Raw genomic sequence first — 14,608 nt, 5'->3', positions numbered from 1 at the left:
CATTTCCTTTAAGCTTTTATTTAATTTACACTTACATGAAAAGTATCACTGCAGTAAAATAATTCAGGTTCAGGAGTCAACTATTTGCCCCGGAGGTCCTTGAATAAGTCAGTGCTGGTGTGGATCTTTCAAATTAATCCCCATTTCACCAAAACCCCTCATTAATTGCTTTCACTTCAAACACCCTATCTGCTGTTAATCATAATGATGATGGGAGTTAACTGGTATATGCATGGCTAATAGAAAATAGAGCTACTGCATAGTGGTGGCTGTGTCAGTCAGACAGGGGACATGAGGGAAGGAATGTGAATTTGCCGAGTGAGTGACATTATGCGGCTTTGCAATCTTGAAATAAACATTATCTCAATATATAATTTAAAAAAAAAAAAAAAGACTATAAAAAGACTACAAGCTATTAACAGCTAAATACGTTAAAGCATACCATGCAACATGCCTGGAAGCATGAAAAATACAGCATGTGTGACAAGCGAGTATCAAAAATGATAAATGAAAAAAAAAACAACACAACTTGATAAAAGACTTTCCTATAATGTCCTGAATGCTAATTGCCTTTGACTGCAGTTGGTATGCAAAACGTAGGCCTCAACCTTCCCATCAGGAACCGTCCTCCAAAGGCTCCATGAATCATTAATTAGAAAGGATCAAACCAACGTCCTCACATACTGTACGGCAGTGAAACAGCCTTATCATATGTACTCTAAGAAGCATGTTTTGTCCTCACAAGTGCCCTGAGAATGAAATGGGATTAGCGCTGGGGTTATTTTGCGGGCACGCATTATTACATGCTTCAAATTAAAAGCCAACACAGACATTTGGGTTTTGTTCCAGAATGAATGAATGAATGAATGAATAAATGCCTTCCTGTACTCTATTTATAGCTGGTAGCCCACAGTGAAATTTACACTAATATTTTGCTCTGCGGACAGTGACAGTTAGGATGCGGTTGGTATGATGCTGCGCAGAAGGACTGAGCTAGATAAGCATACAATGAAAATGCTTTAGGAATTATCCCATGTAGCTTAACAAGCCAAAGGCATAATTCTTCAAGTGTCTTTAAGGGGTTGAAAAAGTATATCCAAATCCTTTATATGACTTGTCAGGTCAATCTAAGACTGTCCTCACCAGAATAAAATCAGTTGTTTGTTCAACAGCTTAAAGCTGCACTACTTGATATTTTTATTTTAACAATGGATCAAATCATGATGCGTAATGTGAAACGAATCAATTGTGACAAACCCACAGAGAATTATCACCTAAACACCTCAGTTAACCTCAGCTCTACTAAGCATTTTAGTGTCTTTAAGCTCATTGTTTTGCTATCAACCCATTTCCCAGCATTAGGCACAGAGAAGACAGACGCAGTTAGCGACTAGCTGGTGAACACAGTGGAGTATTTAGCAGCTAAAGAGCCAGTTATAGATACAGATAGGTATAAGGACTTGTGGCCTGTCCCCTGTTAAATAAGGGCTTTTTTCAGAATGACTTGTGTAAAGCCATTTAAATGCTCATTTACTTGCTTCACTATGTGCCGATTCATCAGAAACAACATGGCAAGATGGAGGTTTGTTCGTAATATACAGACTGTTTACAATCTCCTGAAAGCTATAGTTTATCACTGATTAAAGGACATTAGATATGGAGTTGGCTTGCACAGCAAATGTCAATTGAACGTGCCTTTGATCATTTTTATTGATTGACTCAGCAGCTCCTGTTTGTCAATGCCTGACATGTAGGCTGCTGCTGTCCGTTAAATTAATACTTCTGAGATTTCCATATAGGTCTGAAGCATCAAGGACATTTTTCTACGCAAATGACCAGAATGCATATTTCTTACTACAGTTATAACTTTAACATTTTTAAAGTTGTTTCTGTAGAACCAGGAATTAACAGAAAGTATAGGGAGAACAAGGACAACACCTATATTATGCGGTACGGTAAAGTTCACTAGAGAAAGAGCAAATATTTCCGGAATCATGCCAAGACAACAACAGCCACATTAACAATGCAGACAATTCCATACCGAAAGAAATCTTCCCTCACAGCTATTTATTCATACAGTATAACCGCTCAGCACCGTGGAAGGATTGTTTTCATTAGCAATTCAAACAGGGCATGATTTTCTCTTTTCTGATACAGATCTTTTCCCCCTGGAGTCTGCTTGCTCAATTTTCAATAGCTTCATCATCGATAAATAGCTCCTTCAAAATAAATCCATTTATGAAATAATAGGTTTATATTTAATATTTTTTGTTTTCTATTCAAGGATAAAGCTGTGCCTTGAAAGAGAAAAAAAAAAAGGTTTCCCCTATTTCAAGCTGAGTGCTAGGAAAACAACACTTTGCTTGAGCAATCATTAGCTTCTCCATCCATTATCACACCAAAGCCAAACAAGTCACCTTCGAGAGCTGCTGATCTCATTTGAGACAGTGTATCTCTGTGCCCCATTAATGGATGAGGGCTTCCCGTAGGAATCTCCTCTAATGCGTTAGAGCACTTTAGACTCTTCCATGCGAGTGATGGATTCTAGTCCAACACAGCTGGTAACCTCGGATCAGGTCTCATGACTCTGGAAAGTCAGGATATTAGGGGGGTCACTGATGTGAGTGCTTGAGCTATGCCTTAACAGTGTGGAAATGACTCTTTCAAATTAAATTACACATATTTTATTGGTATACTTTTGCCTTTACTTGATATCAGTATGTATATTAAAAGCTCCTGGGCTGGATTGGGATTCAGGAGGTCCCTGGTACTGTACATGCAAGGCCGTACAGTAGGTTTGGTTTCGGAAGTGAGGGGGCACAATGAAGTTGTAGGTTCTTCAAAAAAATTAAATTAAATTAAAACTAAATTATATCATAGCAGATGACATACTGTATGATGAAAACTGTTCTTGTGCTTTCTACAATAATGGTTATAGAACAAAAAAGCATAAGTGCTATATAAGTTGCTGCATTATTAACCTACTTGAAAAATCCCTTTTAGTTACCCAGAGACCTGATACTTTATTATAATGTATCTCCATCTTTACTACAAAGAGCACTGTGCTTCAGTACCTGATCTTTGATGGATGTATAATTCTAACATCTTTTTGGGAGGATATGTTGCTTAAAAGATTTTTAACCTTGCACAGGAGGTTACAGGGTTTTTTTTGCAGCCCAGTGTGGTGCCTGTAGTCTTCCTCTCAAGCTGCATACTGACCCTACAACATCCAGAAATAAAATAGGAAAACCCTTATGCTGCCTGAGAGCCCTTACCAAGGGATCTAATGACCCTTAAAAACCCCCCATTAAGAATCGACTTAGAGCTTCTCTCATCAGGATTTTAGCATTTGAGCATTTGAGCATTTTAGCAGCAGGACAGCATGAGAATGTGGTTTAGAAAGGTTTGGGAGTAATTCAAATTGAAACTGTATATGTGGAGGAGACATGAACAGGATTTATAAAAGTGAGGAGGGCACGTCCTCACATTCCAAGTGGAAATTGTATTCATGGTATGAACTCGGCCAACTTAACCAAGGTTACCTAGAAGTCAGTTTTATGTAAAACAGATGTGAATAATTTCAGACATAAATTATAAACAAAACAAATTCAAAATGAATCGAGACAATTAAAGAGACGCAGGCACTTGTATTACATTTTTCAGCTGCTTTTAAAGTTAATCATCAGCATCAGGCTTCATGATTAATTTTAAGATGAGCAAATGAATTAAATAAATATAAACATATAAATGAAATCTAGTTATTAATCTCATCTTGTTTGAACAACAGCAGCACATTTAAATTAGTTTGACAACCACATCACCAAAGTACCTTGTCGTATGAGACATCCCCTACTGCTCTTTTTAGAATTTTGTTCTAACCATAATAGCACACACACACCGTGTTTCTATATAGCAATGAGCTACAGAAGTTTTCCATTTTCACTTTGACAGTATAAGGTTATTTTTAGGAGTGGGTTCCTTGGCTCTTTGTGCTGAGCTCAGATAGTGACATGATGTGTCAGAAATGTTGAGGGGAGTTTGAATTTTTCAGAGGAACAGAGCATGGAGATGGGATTTGGCTCTCCAATCAAGGAGCAGGTTCAGCTGATATGCACACACACACACACACACACACACACACACACACACACACACACACACACACACACACACACACACACACACACACACACACACACACACACACAGTAAGGCATCTGCAGTACTTAATCTCTTTCACACACACACATAAATACACACACACCCCTACAGAATAACAGCTGAGAACATGCTGAAAAAGACTTACACCAGAGTGACAGCATATCCCATTTCACAGACGGCTGTCATGGACATCAAACAGAAAGAGCACTCACGTGTGTGTGTGTGTGTGTGTGTGTGTGTGTGTGTGTGTGTGTGTGTGTTGCTACAGCAGAATGAACAAGCAACGCTCCCAAGATAGGTTCTCTCAGTTTCCTTGTGTTGCATAATTCACTACACTTTAGCCCAGGGAACGTTGTTGGTGCTAAAATCAGTCCAGAGAGACTGAACAGAAAAGCATAATAATGAACTAAGAGACTTAAACAGGGCACAATGCATCTACAGTTAGGTGAATAAGTATTTGGACAGTGACACAATTTTTGTAATTTTGCCTCTGTACACCACCACAACAGACTTGAAACGAAGCAATCAAGATGTGATTGAAATGTAGACTTTCAGCTTTAATTCAAGGGGTTCAACAAAAATATCACAATAACCGTTAAGGAATTACAGCCATTTTTATAAATAGCCCATCATTTTCAGAGGCTCAAAAGAAATTGGACAAACCAACATAATTATAAATATGAGGATTATTTTTACACTTGGATGAAAATCCTTTGCAGTCATTGACTGCCTGAAGTCTGGAACCCATGGTCGTCGCCAAATGCCTTGAGATGCTTTGCCAGGTCTTTACTGCAGCTGCCTTCAAGTTGCTGCTTGTTTGTGGGTCTTTCTGCCCTCTGTTTTGTCTTCAGTAAGCGAAAAATTTGCTCAGTTGGGTTGTGGTCAGGTGACTGACTTGGCCATTGAAGAATATTTAATTTGTTTGCCCTGAGAAGTTCTTGGGTCACTTTTGCAGTATGTTTTGGGTCATTATCCATCTGTACTGTGAAGCACCATCTGATCCCTTTTGCAGCATTTGGCTGAATCTTAGCAGATAGTAAAGCCCTATACACTTCAGAATTCATCCTGCTACTTCTATCAGCAGTCACATGATCATTAAACACCAGTGACCCAGTTCCATTGGAAGCCATACATGCCCATGCCATAACAGTGCCTCCAACATGTTTGACAAATGATGTGGTTTGCTTTGGATCATGGATCCTTCTCCATACTCATCTCTTCCCATCTTTCTGGTAGAAGTGAATCTTGGTGTCATCTGTCCAAAGAATCTGTTCCAGAACTGGGCAGGCTTTTTTTAGAGGGTTTCTGGCAAAGTCTAATCTGGCCTTTCTGTTCTTGAGTGTTACCAGTGATTTGCACCTTGTGGTAAACCCTCTGTATTTACATTCATGAAGAAGTCTCCTTATTGTAGACTTTGACAATGATAGTCCTACCTCCTCAAGAATGTTCTTGACCTGGCTAAATGTTGTGAAGGGCTTTTCTTCACCAAGGAATGAATTTTGCGATCATCCAATTTAGTTGTCTTCCATGGTCTTCCAGGTCTTTTGGTGCTGCTGAGCTCACCAGTGCATTCCTTCTTTTTAAGAATGGACCCAATTATTGATTTGGCCACTCCTAAAGTTTCCTTCATCTGTCTGATAGGTTTGTTTTGTTTTTTCAGCCTAATGACATCCTCATTCATCGACAACTCTTGGAATTAAGAATTCCCATGAACAGCTACCAAATGCAAATTCAACACTTGGAATTGACTCCAGACCTTTTATCTGCTTAATTTGTCATGAAATAACAAGGGAACAGGCCACACGTGGCCACGAAAGTGATTGTTGGTCAATTGTCCAATTACTTTTGAGCCTCTGAAAATGAGGGGCTATGTATAAAAATGGCTGTAATTCCCAAACAGTTAATGCAATATTTTTGTGAAACACCTTAAATTAAAGCTGAAAGTCTACACTTCAATCACATCTTGATTTGTTTGTTTAAAATCCATTGTGGTGTTGTCCAGAGGCGAGATTATAAAGATTGTGTCACATTCCAAATACTTATGAATCTAACTGTATATAAGCTGTATTACACTGTAGAGTAAAGGATTCCCTCATCTTTGTCATCATTAAACTGGCAGACAGGGTACAGATAACCTATTAGGCTTAAAAAAAAAAATACAAGTTACCAAAAATAACCATTTACATCACATTCTATATATACTGTGGGCCATATGAAAATGTTATACACTTGCCATAACACAACTCTCAAGGGTCTGACAAAGAAAATCAATATAGAATATGATGTGGAGCAGTTTTTAATAACATGAGGCCAAGGCTTAAAAAAAATAAATAAATAAAAATAAAATCAATATTTGTGGAGTGCAACAGTGAAGAAAATATACTCGCTGTTCAAACGTAACAGCCACAAGTAAGCATGTGAAAAAGTGAAAAAATATCACATCACACTGTATGAATGTTGAGTTGAAACAGTTACTAGAGGATAGTTTTTAGCCTAATATACAAGAAATCCAATGTAAAATTCTTGCTCCTGGAGGGAAATTTTAAGTAACTCTTGCAGTAACCTTCCCAAGAAAATGAAAATTTGGTTTTAAAAGATTCAACCAAACCCTCCGGCACGTACTGTAAGTTCAAACAGTCACAGCAGCACTAACACACACACACACACACGCACGCACGCACACCCCTCGTTAGAACCTTCCAGTGTCTTCGCACTAACTCCTTTGTTTTAACTACAGAGAAAGATAAAATCCGAACTATTGAATGTATCTTCAGCTAATACGTCCTCTGTTATCCTTAAACCTCAAGGAAGAATTAAGGCGAATCTTCTTGGCACAGTTGAGATTTTAAGGCATGAATACAGAAATGAAAGTTGTGGGCTCCCTCTAAGATTTGTTTAAACCCAGACCTATGATAATAACAGAATGAGGTTTATTAAATTTCTAAATACTCATAGCAACTGCAGGATTAAAACACAAGACAATAAGTGTGACAAGAGGAGCAGCTGTAGTGTAGCGCTTGTCAACCCAGTGAGAGGTTGAATAGCGTTGTTCACACCTGCCCAAACAAACCTGCTCGAAAACATGTTTGGTGTGAAAATATCCTAAATTCAATTTAATACCCTATGTCCTCTTGACTGAGGAAAATGCAAAAAAAAAAAAAATACACTTTTGTGGCCTGAACTGTTTTCACAAGAGGATGACGGAAATCAAACATTAAACAGATAATAGATTCACACAGGCAGACTTCAGCACACAATATAAGCTATAGCAAAAGAATCTTCTAGTAGGCCACTGACCACAATGAAATAAAAATAAAGACTAACAAGACTAAGAGTCTATAGCCATGCAAGTGGGTTTTGTTGGTATCATGTTTACTATGTTCACCATCTTAGTTTAGAGTGTTAACATGCTAATATTTGCTAATCAGAACTAAACACAAGGGGATCACCAAAATTATTACAATTCATCCTGAGACAGACATGCATGTCTAAACCAAATCTCAAATGTAATGGTTGCACTAGAGAGAAAGTCAGGGAATCACCAAAGTGAGTAGGATTCATCCTCTGAGAAACGTGACTGTCTGTACATAATTTCATAACAATCTATCCAATAGTTGTTGAAATATTTCAGTCTGGACCAAAGTAGTGGACTGACCAACAGACACCGTTATTGCCATACCTAGAGCCTTGCTGCAAGGCTAAAAAGGGCGTAAGTCACACATCGAGCAGTTTGGTGATAGAAGTGCATAACAAAAGTAATTTTTCCAACTGAATACTGTATTAAAATCTAATGTCAGAGACACAAAATACAATCGCTTAAGGAAATTATGAAAAAAGACTCACTGAAATTGTGCACAAGGTTTCACAGAAATGAAACTAAGTGGGGGAAAAAAGAGTCAAGTAGTAAGCAAAAATAGAGTCTGTGCAGAGCTGTCACTGATGTAGCTGTGGTTTTGACAATAATCCAACTAATCAGACACTTGGGGGGATTTAGCTCATGTAGTTCTCTTCTAACCAAAGTGGAAAGAGTCAAAAGGCCATGCACTCACACAAAATCTTCTCAGTTATTATTCATAAAACTAAATAAAACTGCATTTGAATACCATGCTCACAGAGTCAATTCGCTCATCTTCACATGCACTAAAAAGGGAGATGGCTATGGCTATGAGGTACTTTTCAAAGGGGAAAAATACAACGTTTGTTTAATCTATTAAAGGCAAATTCTTTAAATCTCATGTCTCAACCTGTAAATGTTGCTCTTCTACTCCAAAGAGGAATATAGAAAACAAAATAAACCATTTCCTGTTTACCTTATGATAATTATGAGCTTTCTGAGTCATAAATTCAAAGAGCCCTGGAAGATACATGATGGGTGTAAATAACTTCAATTCATCAACCCAATGCAAGCAGTCTCTCAAAACTTTGGCATCTGCTGATCTTTGGAATGAGAATTCCATTAGGCAGGTTACTTTCCTCAAAGCACACACCATGAAAACTCATTAGCAGCACTTTGTCATCTAATCTAGCCTCAGTCTGTGACTGGTGAGACTGATGCGGCTGAGAGGATGAATTATGCAGAGTATAGGTGGGAAGTCTGCTCAGTTAAATCATCACCTGATATACTGAAGCTCGGCTATACAAGCACAAATTGGTTTAACTGGTCTTCTAAATGAGCCTGTATATTCTATACAGACCCTGGTGAGAGCAAGATGCAATAACTGAGGGTTTTTTCCTTTAAGCATTGCTGGAAATGGTGGACAGCCGGGATTAAAAAAAAAAAAAAGATCTCAGCTGTAACCAACAATTATTTAATGTATGGTTTAGACAGTACATTTTGACTTCCTTATAATGGATTTATCAAAGCTCTTTGATGCAATTGATAATTTCTTTACTTCTTAGTAAAGAAGCAATGCCTGTGACATTTATAAAAATAGACATTAGTGCGTGAGTACACACAATGATTGGCTGATGCTTCAGAAACCTCATACCAGAACTGATTAAATGGAAGACTTTTACTATTTTAACAAACCGGTGGCATGAAATATCCTGCAAAGCCACCTAAAAAAATACTCTCCGTAACTTCAAGAACACTCAATTCTGTACCTCCCTGCAACTGCTTTTCCCCCCTCATTCTCTTCTGTTTGTCCGTTCTTGGTACATGATATTTTTAGTGTGTTTGTCCAACTGTTAACAGGCCACTACTGTAAAAGGTCATGTACTGTATGCTAATACAACCTTTCCTGTAGACGTTGTGTTAAATAAGCAGTGGTCCTCGCCATTGAAAGCACTGCATTAACGCAATGCAAAGGTAATGCAAACTATTAGTTCCATTGTAACCACAGGAAACTGGGACACAGTTTCTGCTGATTATTTTAACTGTAATTTTTTAGGACTTTGAGCATCACAAGTAAAGTCCCATTCGCCTCCTTTGTGTTAGAGTGGTGACACAAGGACGTAGAAATGCACATCTTACGACCTGTTCAAATGAAAACAAAGCTATCTGCATGGTTAGACGCCATTAGGGGTAAGTGGGAAAATATATCTTGTTGAAATAACTATTTAAATGGGCTTCCCATGCTACAGGGACAGATTAGATTTGGTACTTAATATCAAAGCTGCATTGATGACACTTTAATGGTACATCATAACACAAATCCAAATGCTCCATCGGTCCCCAATTATCAACTCCTCATCTTATTTATCACACTCAAAGCACAGGATTCCCCTGTAATTTGCTGCACACACTAATCCCAGCCTTCATCCCTCTCTTTGACATTCCCTACATCATTATCCTGTATATTCCCACCATTCCTTCTGCTCTCCCTCCTCCTCCTCACTGGTACGTCCCTGACTCACAGGTTCCTGAGCCCTAACGAGCCACTGAGAGATAATTGCTCCTCCAGGGGCAGTGCTAACTGACACCACTGCCTTCTGCATGTCATTCAGTCAAACTCCTGTCAGCTTTAATAGAACTGCGGGGTGTATTCACTGCCAGAGTTCCCAACCGGTCAAACCCAATGATTTTTGACGCCACTAATTTCAGATCAGGCTCTTCTCTGGGCTGCAAAGCACAGCAATACAAAGTGCATATTATTTTCCTCAAACAACAAAGCTTGAGAACCTAACAGAAGCACACTTGAGATGTATTCAAGGATTAAACGTAGCTCATTATTTTCAGTTTTTTTTTTTCCTAGATATTGATTAGCAGCTATGCAGCAAAAGCAAGATATGATGCATTCATCCCAAAAAGAATTACAAAACACAAATCCTAAACCCAAGTACACAGCCTTACTGGACATAACTCAGTCTGTCCCAAAGCTACACGGTTTTAAATTGATGCAGACTATACAGCATAGATGTCCTTGGTGCCAAGGGCAAGTGTGTGCGAGTTCTGAGATACAGCAAGGTCCGTACTGCTTCAATGTGACGTGATCCAAAGGGATGGCTTGTACTCCAGGCACATGCTGTGTCCTCTTCCATCCTGCCAGTGGCTTTGACCTCAACAGATGACAACGGACGGCCACGAGTGGTGATGGGGAAGTGCTGTACATGTCGGTTTTCTGCTGGCCTAAAGAACTGAAGACTGGCTACAGTAGATGTCAAGAAATAGCTCATTTTATTTTAGTAAGGTAGAAAGTTAAATCATTCTGCCTGTTTTTTTAACTTGTGAAAGGAGTGCTTCTTTACATGGCTAGTTTAACTTTATAGAGTTACCAATCATCCTGGATTTGTACTTATCGTGCCAACTGTGTGTCCCATCCTGAGGTTGTGCAAAATAAAGAAGAAGATTTGATTGCACTATATAGCTGTCAAAAGCACCAATGGATTAGTCAGACTTTCACACAGTAAAGTACTTCAGAACAAAACAGGACATTTCATTATTGTTCAGTTTGTTAGATTCAATTTTTGGGGAAAATGAATATTAAAAAAAAAAAAAATTATACATAGATATATATATATATATATATATGAGGTCACAATACAGAGCCATGTGTGCCTACAGTAAATTGGATGGAAATCCAGGATTGTTCTTCAGTCCTTCTCAGACATGAAATACGGAACATTGCTGGCTTCATCTATCTGTTAAAGTGGTGGCTTTTGGTTATTTAGACCATGGCCATTACATACATGTTTGTTATAGCTTTATTCAGACTTGACAGCCGCCTTATGAAAAGAGCCACAATCTTTGCACATTGTTTGGCACCTGGTGCATGAGAGAGAGCAGTGAGACTGCAGGAAAGTAATCTCTCAAAGGCTGCATCAGCAAGGCAGTTCTGAAAGTGAATTCCTGATAAATATTTGATAACAGATTTTGCTGCCTATTTCATAATGTCCCATAGTACTCAAGCATAGAATGACAATACATAAACTGGCAATAGACAAATTTTCCCCCCTGGTGTTTCCAAATGGTATTACTGTTCTGCTGTTGCAAAGACAGGATCGCTGTCCCTTTTGCTCAGAGCCTACTAACTACCAACAACACACACAAAACAATCAACACCACTTTGGAAATAAGAGAGAAGAAAGAAGCATGTTTACTGAAGAGGTAAATTGAAATTGTCATAGTTTGATGTGGAGTAATAACATAGTTTGAGTATTGCTTTGCGCAAACAAGTAACTACAGCAGTGCTATGATAGAGGCAGCGTAAAACATCCAGTTATATTAATAAGTAGGCAGGATTTGTTACTTAGCGATCTAGTGGAAATAATGTCAAGTTAATGTTGGTTTTGAAATCTCTTAAGTCCTGGAGCTCTCTGATTATTACTGAATTCCCAGTCCACAAATTATCCTTTTTAGACTGATTTGACATGAGAAGAACCTCCAAAACAACTTAAAATTGGCTCCTTCACAATTTGTCCAAGCTTATTAACCCACTGTTATTTTCTTTGTGCATAAAGGTGTTATAGTTAAGCAATGGATTAATTACACTGCTCTTAATAGGGCAAACAAGACATGTAGTCTCTATGCATTTTACTTTGCACTGTTACAGCCTCTATATTATATTAATATAACAGCATTCATTCAATTTTGGTGTGTTGGATGTGTTACTGAAATGTTACTTGGTCCAACATAGTACGATTGCGTCATGACTTTTACATATGAGTGGCTCAGGTGCTCGTTCAGACCTTGGACTGACATGTAAAAATTTCCCTTAATGTAACGGGGTGCATGTCTAAAAGGGTCATCAACCAAAGTAAACCAAATTAATTAAGTCAGCATGTTGAATTAAAGCTATCTCTGTGCGCTTTTAAGTGGCACTGCCCCTTAAAAATGCAACACCCAAGTCATCCTCTTCACACTCCAGTCTCATTTAAAATAAATCATGACTGCTAAGGCTTTAATACTGATAGTTGGCTATAATTAACACATGACCTTTCAACAGAAACTCAAATGCCATGATGGTAGTTTAAATTTATTGTGATACTGATTTTCTGTCATATGACCAAGCCTCTACATAATCTTTCTATTAATAATATAACAACATAATTCATTACTTTTTTTCTTACTTTAATCACACCTAATTTCTGTGAATGTGCCAAGCCGTTGCAATGTTGCTTATTTGCATTCCAACAGCCATCTCTGACGCATTGCCACATGCTGGCATAAGGAAGCTGCCCTCGCTCCAAATTGCCTGTTAAGTAGCTTCTGGACATCATCAGTCACCCTGTCTGTCTGTGCTGTTTGTGACTGCTGTGTTCACATTTTTCCAGCCCGATTCCTCTGGTGGCTCTCAGACACAAACTGCTTCTGTCATCAGGCGCGGAAATCCAGCTGGATTCTGCTCTTGACGGTATCATTCTGCTTTTTCTTCCGTCTCTTTCTGACGCCAACAACAATAAGAGAAGAAAAAGCACAATGCAGAGGCTTCTGCTAACAATGTGACACAGACAATGTCTTCCCAGATAACATGTTGCCGGTTTGGTTGTCAGCTTTTGTCATCATAAAGACACCATGGTAATGACGGGGAAATGGTGATGTTGGCGTTGTTAAGGAAAATAATAACAACTCCTATCCATCAGCGTTTGCAAAAAAAAAAAAAAACAAAAAAACAAACAAACAAACAAACAAAAGATCACAAGTTTTAGCCCCCCAGCAGCCATCAACAGCCATCATCCCACACCATTCAGGACAACCTGTCAATTAACGTTGACATCTCTTACTCAAACTGACAGACTAAATGCATCAAAAACCATCAGAGAGACTCATTAAATCCCTAATCCAATAAGAAAATGTTTAAATCCCACAGACTTCCACTCAATACTCAATAGTCAATGATTTATGTAGAACATTTCCTAGAGAGCATGAAGAAACCAAGCACATCTTCCTGGCTGTGAAATTAATCAGTCACGTTTAATGAAAGCTGGCATGGGCGGCTGATTATTCACTACGCAGGAATTCAGGATGAGGCAAAAGCAGCGTACTAGCATGTATGGCAGCGATGTAGCGGCAGGGAGGGAGCGTTCAAGACAACACTTCACACATCAGTGAGACAACAGAGCTCCAGGCAGCAAAGCAGCCCTTTACTCGCTTCCATCCCACTAATGGTGTGACCAGGTTTGTTGCTGTTACTATATTCAAGTACTGTGTATCACTGAATGTTATCTGGTTGTAATCTATCTATCTATCTATCTATCAATCAATCAATGTGTTATTTATGAATAAAAAACGCCCCAAAACGCCTAAAGATTACTTTAATAACAGTATTTATTATATTGCCTTGAATGTATTGCTGAAAAAAAGTATCATACTGTGAACTACCTCAGGACTGTGAGTTAGAGAGATAGAAAAGTGACAAACCTAACGAAAAATCTCTTCACTAACATCCCAAGTTCATCCCATCATTAGGTATTCAGTAAAGGGTATAAAATGAAATTATCCTTCTTGGGTCTATATTCATATGGACGATTTTTAGTATAGTACTTAATTTCAGGGCTCCAAAAAATGGTTATTTTCACTAGCAATTAATCTCTACATTATTTTATTGATTACTCAATTAATTGTTTACTCTATGAAAAGAGAGAAAAATGCCCATCCGATGTTCTAAGATCCCGAGGTGATATCTTCAAATCAAAGTCTAAAACCCAAAGATATTCATTTCAAAATTATATAAACCATAAAAAACAAGCAAATCCTCAAATTTGTCAAGCTGGAACCAGCATGTTTTGGCATTTTTGCTTGGTTAAAGAATTAAAGTTATTAATACATTTTAAAAACATTTACGAGTCCTTTTTTCTTTTTTTAATCGACTACTCGGTTATTCGAGTAACTTTCAGTACCAGTTCTAATTAGCTAGTTGTAATTTATGCGACAGGCTAGTTGTTCTGTTGAGGCACAAATGGCAGTCGGACAAAATCAGGAGGAAGTGAAGTAAATCACAGCTGAGACTTGACATATAATAAAAACAGTTTGTAATTGTACAGCCTTGTACACTACAGTACATTCAGA

At 38.2% G+C, this 14,608-nt stretch overlaps 1 protein-coding gene across 4 annotated transcripts in view; it reads right to left on the bottom strand.

The window, feature by feature from the left end:
• The window catches only part of si:dkey-71h2.2 (low density lipoprotein receptor adapter protein 1), a 44,766-nt gene that overhangs the window by 29,557 nt on the left and 601 nt on the right, over window positions 1-14,608 (bottom strand). The window lies entirely within an intron of this gene.

The sequence above is a fragment of the Xiphias gladius genome, chromosome 4 (assembly GCF_016859285.1).
Source record: "Xiphias gladius isolate SHS-SW01 ecotype Sanya breed wild chromosome 4, ASM1685928v1, whole genome shotgun sequence".
NCBI classification, from domain to species: domain Eukaryota; kingdom Metazoa; phylum Chordata; class Actinopteri; order Istiophoriformes; family Xiphiidae; genus Xiphias; species Xiphias gladius.
Note: the sequence above shows the minus strand (reverse complement) of the source record. Positions and strands in the feature narration are given on the sequence as shown.